Source organism: Nipponia nippon, unplaced genomic scaffold, assembly GCF_047370975.1.
Source record: "Nipponia nippon isolate SJK-2023a ecotype South Korea unplaced genomic scaffold, ASM4737097v1 scaffold_3, whole genome shotgun sequence".
Lineage (NCBI taxonomy): Eukaryota > Metazoa > Chordata > Aves > Pelecaniformes > Threskiornithidae > Nipponia > Nipponia nippon.
The window spans coordinates 125,327,075-125,333,569 of record NW_028262347.1 but is presented as its reverse complement, the minus strand read 5'-3'; positions in this window follow the sequence as shown (position 1 = coordinate 125,333,569).

Below are 6,495 nucleotides of genomic sequence, written 5' to 3'. Positions count from 1 at the left end.
TGGAAGTGCAACATTTTCAGGCTACCATTTCCTCCCAGCAGCTGCAATATTTTGTCTTTTGGTGGAGAGGAATCAGGCTTTTTTTTTTTTTGCAAGAGTCATACACACGCTGCAGCCTCCGTTACGCACTGCTCAAACCAGCTGCACAGGAACCCCAGCAGATAAAACGCTGTAGGACCTCAACATCTTCTGCCCCGGTTTTGGCAAAAAAGGAACTTTTCCAGAGCAATCCCGCAGCGGTTGACATAAGGACATAAGACTGTGAAAGAGAGGATGCTGCTCATCTAAAAGAGTCAGATTATGTACCTGGACTTTATCCACTGCCTGGAAAAGAGAGACAACCAATTAGTCCAACACAGCTTCTTTGCCATACCCAGGTTGAAAAACAGATTGAAGGGGTCAAAAAATTCAGAAGGCTCCACATGATCTGACATTTGCCTTGTCACAATTTTCTTGACAACCAGAAGGTTGGAGACAGTTTGCTGGTCATCAGCAACGGTGGTACGGGAAGACTGACTACCAAGCTGGGGGCAAGGAACCGGTCAATTAACGGTCTGCTCGTTCTCAAAACAGCGATTTCTTCAATAACTCAGGACGGGTTTAGTCTGCTCATTTTAGAGGACAAACATGCTGCAAAATGGTTGCTGGAGCACACAAACATTTCTGTGGTTTGCAGCCTCCCAGTATTGCTTCTGCGGCCGCAGAGGTGATCTCCAATTCAAGCGATATTCGGAGGTTTAAACTTCATTCCAGTGCCATCCTTTTTGCACTTGATTGTATTTGCACAACAATCTCTGCTGCAAAATGCACCGGCGGTAGTTGAAGCGACTTTCATGAACAATATACTGGTTTCATTTCAATTTTTGCTTTTACTTCCCAGTTTGATTTCGGCCACGTTAAATACAACTCTCCCCAGATTTCATTCTTCATATGGGAAGTTTCTCAGCCTGCGATACGGGAGCAGACGCTCACCTTGCATCATTCGTGCGGTGCCTTTAGCGTGAGGTTTGCAACCGCTCTGGCTGCCGCCCCGGCGTTACCTCCGTGCAACCGCGCACTGACTCCTTTGCCTTCAGCTATTCTGTGTTTCTGTCTGACTTTTTTGGTGTCTGACGTCTATTATGAGGACAAATCTATGCAATATACTGATGTAATTTTATAGATAGGAATCAGAATAGTTTTACGTTCGTCCCCCATATTCGGTGATGTAATCCCGTCCCTACTGCCACCCATCCGTCAGAGCCGCTGCGAGGGGCTGGGGTTCATCCTCCTCGCTTGCCTGGCCCTATGGCCAGGGTCAGAGAGAGAAAATAAAATGGACAATAGCCCCCAGAACAGGAATTGTGTCTCCTGCAAAAAACAGGACATTTTGATAGGTAGAGGTTGAGATCCTCTCTATTAACCCACTTCTACTGGTCCTGCTCCAAACCACCAGCATGGTGCTGTTGTGCCTGTTCCCTCCTGAAGTGGTTTATCTGCGCTTCATGAACAGTGGTTGATCTTATGATCCGCTGGGCAGGGCGTTTAGGATGATGCTATTTGGATAAAGGTTTAAAAAACCCACCCCAGCCTGAAAAAACCCTCCCATCGGAGGGAAATCTGGCGTTGGTCGGAGGTTCAGTCACAGCTTCTCGCAAAGAGGGGTCCCATCACACGCAGTCTTCTCCCTCCAAACTAATTTGTACGAAATAAGACTATGTTTCAGAAAGCCTTCAAAGAAACATAAAAGCTTTAGTGGCTTGGCCCGAGGGACTGTGTTAAGGACAACTTGCTGCAGGTTCTAGATAAAATAAGAGGCATTTTCTCCCTCTTTCCTTAGCGCACAGCCCTGACCTCGCCGAGTCCCGCCGAGCCCTTGCAAAATGTGACTTCGCTGGCGTCACCCCAGCTGTCGAGGGTGAGGGCTGGGGCCGCAGCGCGGGACATGATCTCTCCTGTTTTCCTGTGAATTACGGCGCTGGCCTGTCGGATCACCTCTCCTCTGCTCCACGGGCTCCTCCTCTGCTCATGACTGCTGCCCGCTCCCCCTCATTCCGCCGCAGGCAGCGCGGGCTCGCCGGGGAGCCGGGAGGGCACCGGGAAACGCAACCCAGTCAAAGGGGAAAGCGGGGACGGGCGCAGCAGATTGCTTTCCAGCCATCCCGGCTGATTACTCCAGCATCATCCATATTCCAGCCGGAGAACACAAAGTTTGCTATCGCGTCGTTTTAACTCCGTGTGTAAATGATGATTCGGTACAACAGCTCACGCTGCAATATTCTATCAACTCTTAAAAACCTCTAAATCTCTTGAGGGCTTTACCTACAGAAACTCCAGGGCATGCACGCTTTGGGTGATGTGCTACCCCAAGCCTCTTACGAGAAGATTATCTATAACTAAAAAGATAACATGGTTTTGTGATTATATTTTGCTTGCGGGCATTTTGTTCGGAAAGGACTAAGGTATTTTTTTGCTGGGCATTACGAAGAGATCATTTCATTGCACCAGTTATTTTGTTATTTAACTACTGAAAGACTGCTGCTTGCCCATTGCCCCCTAACATTAAGCCTGCGTTTAGGCATCGTGCTGATTGTATTTTCAAAACCATGCAAAATACGTTTGCTGAATAAAAGCAGAAATAAGGCCCATGTTTAAGGCTTGCACTTTTAAAAATCCTGGGCCATAATCAGTGTTGAACTTCCGAGGAAATCTCAGCCATGATAGCAAAGTCAATAAATAAAAGCAATACTTTTTCAAAACACCACAGCATATACCGATGGAAATACACTGGTTGTTCCTTCTGCTTGCCAGAGTTTTAAAGATTTAGGTCAAGTCTGGATCAAAAGCCACTGGGGATTCCCGCTCCCGGTGTCCTGCCCTCGTACTGCGGCCACAGCCTTAAGGGGGTGCTGCCGAGGGCCCAGCTGAGCCGCGCGCGCGAGCTCACATCCAAATTACAGAATGACTCAAATGGCCTACTTTGAGCAGAGACGCAAGTTTTCTGTATGGAATTGGGTCATCTTGGTGTTCATTGGAAAGTGAAAATTACATCATCGCAAGGTTGCTCTTCCTTAGATAAAAGGGTTGCAGCTGTTTTTCTCAGTAACTACCATCGGGTCTGGACTTGGGGTCACGCTGAGGGTTATTTTAATGAAACACCGCCTCTTTCAGCCCATCTAACCACGGCTGGTGCCCAACTTGGGTTGACCCCCATCCTCGAGGGCTGCCCGGGGCCAGAGCGGGGGGCTCTGCCCTCAGCTCCCTCACTTGCTGAGCCCACGCCGACTTAGCGAGCAAGAGCTCTGCTTCTTAACTCCATGGTACCTACCTGCAGTTTGCAGCAATAATGTCAGGAAAAGAAGAGCAATGGCACATCAAATAATATACCCCAGGTAATGCCAGCAAGGGTCCAGACCGATGGGCTCCGCGTGCTGCCCTGGCTCCTCGCAGCACCCATGGCCGGGGCGGAGGGGATGGACCAGCGCCCGCTGTTCTACTGGTTAGATGAAGGCTGATTAAGGAGAAGAGCCCAGGAGGAGCCCCCACGCTCCTCGCAGCCCTCTGCCATGCTCAAGGACTACTCACTGCAACAAATAAAAAGCCCTGTTTAAAATAACTAAATAAGGCACTTAAAGAGGTTTTAAAAATTGATAACTAAACGTACTGGATGGGATCGATCTTAATTACTGCCCAGGTGGAATTTTTGTCTTCTGGCTTTTTTCAATGAAAAAAACCCCCATCCACCCAACCCAGCCATTAATGAGAAACGTTAAAGGCTTGTTAACAACATCCTTTCATCAACCCAAGGCGCTGCCAGGGCGCTGCGCTCACGTCAATTTTCACCTTGCGGTCCAGCTACCGCATCTCGCCCCGCCGGCCGCGGCTGATGGAGCCCAGACCCCTCGCCCGCCGCTGCCGCCGGCTCCGGGCAGGCTGCGCCGCCCAGCCTGCGGCTCCTCCAGCCCCCAGCCCCGCTTTCGGCTGCCACCCACACGTTACTTCACACGGGCCGGGGGCTGGTCTGGATCAGGCGCTGGGGGAGAGCTCGCTCGCCATCGCTGCGTCCCCCTGGACTGGGAAGGAGTGAAATGGAGGTGGCTTCCCTCCCTCAACCGTCAGTCTGCAGTGATGGGGCCCAGGGCAATATTAATTTATTATTTAATTTATTATTATTATTATTATTATTATTATTATTATTATTATTATTATTATTATTATTATTTAATTTGGGGAGAAAAATGGGGTTTGAACTGGGAAAAATGGGGTGGGAACTGGATTTGCTCCTTGCTAAAAATGGTGCGCAACAAAAATAGCGATATTAAAAGCCACTCATCGGGAAATCCCAGATTTAAGGACAGGGAGAGATGCTTTTTTTTTTTTTTTTTTTGCTGGGGCAAGCCTGCTGGAAAAAAAAAAGAAAGAAAAAGGAGAGAAAACTGGGGAAAAAGCTCCCTTTCAAGGCAAAAATTAAGAGTATTTATTTGCTACTCATACCCTACGCATGCTATTTGAAACAAAAATAGCACGCAGCCCTCTGACAAGCTGTATTTGCACACCAGCGTAACCGAAATATCCTGCCCACTTTCATGGCAAGTGAGGGTACCGTCAGGAATATTTTCCATTGTTTTTAAAGCCGGCCCCAGTCACGCAGCGCGGAGGGCTCGGCCGCTCAGCAAGGGCAGGGGAGTTTTACGGAGAAGCCTCTGAACGATGTTTCTATTCCAGTTCTGTAAGAATATAAAAGGAATTACAATTAAATCTGTAAATGCAATTCTTTGAGGATTTTTACATTCCTATAAGATTCTTACTGAGAAATTACTCTTGAAATAGTACATAAATCTTACAGGACTCCCCTTGGATTACTGCGCTTTAAGTTTTTAAGCAATCTATCTATAGGTTTATTGTTTTATTGCATTTTCTTTAAAGAAGCAGATCTTCAGCACCGCCTTTCACAATAAATAAACATTTTGATAGCAAGTCTATCTCTTTGACCTGGGCGCAATACATACCACAAAGATTATAATTTTAAAATTTGGTAAAACATTGGGGAAAAATGATTAAAGGCAGCAATCTATTTCTAGAAGAAACGACGATCTGTGATGTTAACAGAAACAGTAGCTTAAAATTACTGCTCCTTGTCTATAACTTAACATCATTTGGCAAGTGATGGCACCGTCCTACCAACTGCCTCACCGCTCCTCATTCAACTGCTACGCCGTACAGCAGGTATCGAGTACCCCTTCAAAAGTGCCTGCTGCTTGAGAACCGCTTAGGAAGATTAAATGGAAACTTTATGGGCCAAATCTTTCTTGCCCTGATCAGATGACTCTAATTCCAAACGAACCGCTTGCACGAGGGAAGAAAATTCGGGCACGTCTAAAAACGTCCCTACCACGACAACGAATCGGTTTTCTGTTTAAGATGCTTCCAGTGTGAGCTCATTACGTTGCAAACTCTGCTTGCATGAAAGTGATCTGTGACAATCCTTAAGCCTGGGGCCCTTTTCCATTTGGTATTGATGCATAGGACGCAATCTGCATTTTTCATTCCGGCGTAAAACAGTATAACCAGTGTAGCTGCAGTTCTGCTGTAAATCTGATGCAGGAAATACAACATAGTCCTTCGAAAATATTTCTGTTGGCCTTAGTCTGGCCGCAGAGCCTGTTTTGTACGGGAAAAAAAGGTGGGGGGGAGAATGACCCACTGCAAAATTCAGTTTCTTCCACGGTCAAGGGCATCTATTTCATTATAAATGTAGTTCTGCCAAAACAAATATTATTTTTGAATCTTTCATTATCTTAGTCTCTGGAAATGGGCTAAAGCAGCATGTGTTGGTATTAGATGCCGCAGAGCCAGCTGTCGTGCCTGGCTGCACAGCGTCTCAATGTCAGCGGTTCAAAGCGGCGCGGGGATGAAGGGGGGAAACTCGATAGGGCCGGGAACCCAATTCCAGGCAAAAAGCACAGCGCTGTCTCGTCCGAGCGCGTTTCTTCCCCGTCCCACGGGCGCCCGCACCCACGCGTCGCGATAGATGCTGGCACGCCTGCGTTCTCGGGTATTTTCTTCAGCTCTGGGTTTCCCTAAACTCGGCCTCGCCTCCACCCCCAGGCAGGGGTCGGGGTCCCCGGGCCGGGCCCCCCGGGGGGCAGCGAGCAGTGCGCGGGCCCGGCCCCAGCCCTGCGCTCTCCTGGCACCGTTTTATTTTCGTACGGATCGATTTTACTGCTGATTTCTGTCATCGCTCCGGGCGCTGGAGCCGCGGGCCGCGGGGCCTGCAGCGGCGGGGCGGGGGGGGGGCGGCCGGCGCCGCGGCGCCCTCTGTTGGGCGGCGGGCGGGCAGCGCTGCCGGCCCTGCCTGCCCCTGCCTGCCCCTGCCCGCACCTCCCTGCCCCTGCCCGCACCTCCCTGCCCCTGCCCGCCCCCCGCAACCCCCGCAAAAACCCCCACCCAGAACACGATTTCGCTCAAAAGCCGGGTGCTTGCCTGGGAAAGCTGCTCCCGCCTGGAAAGCCGGCG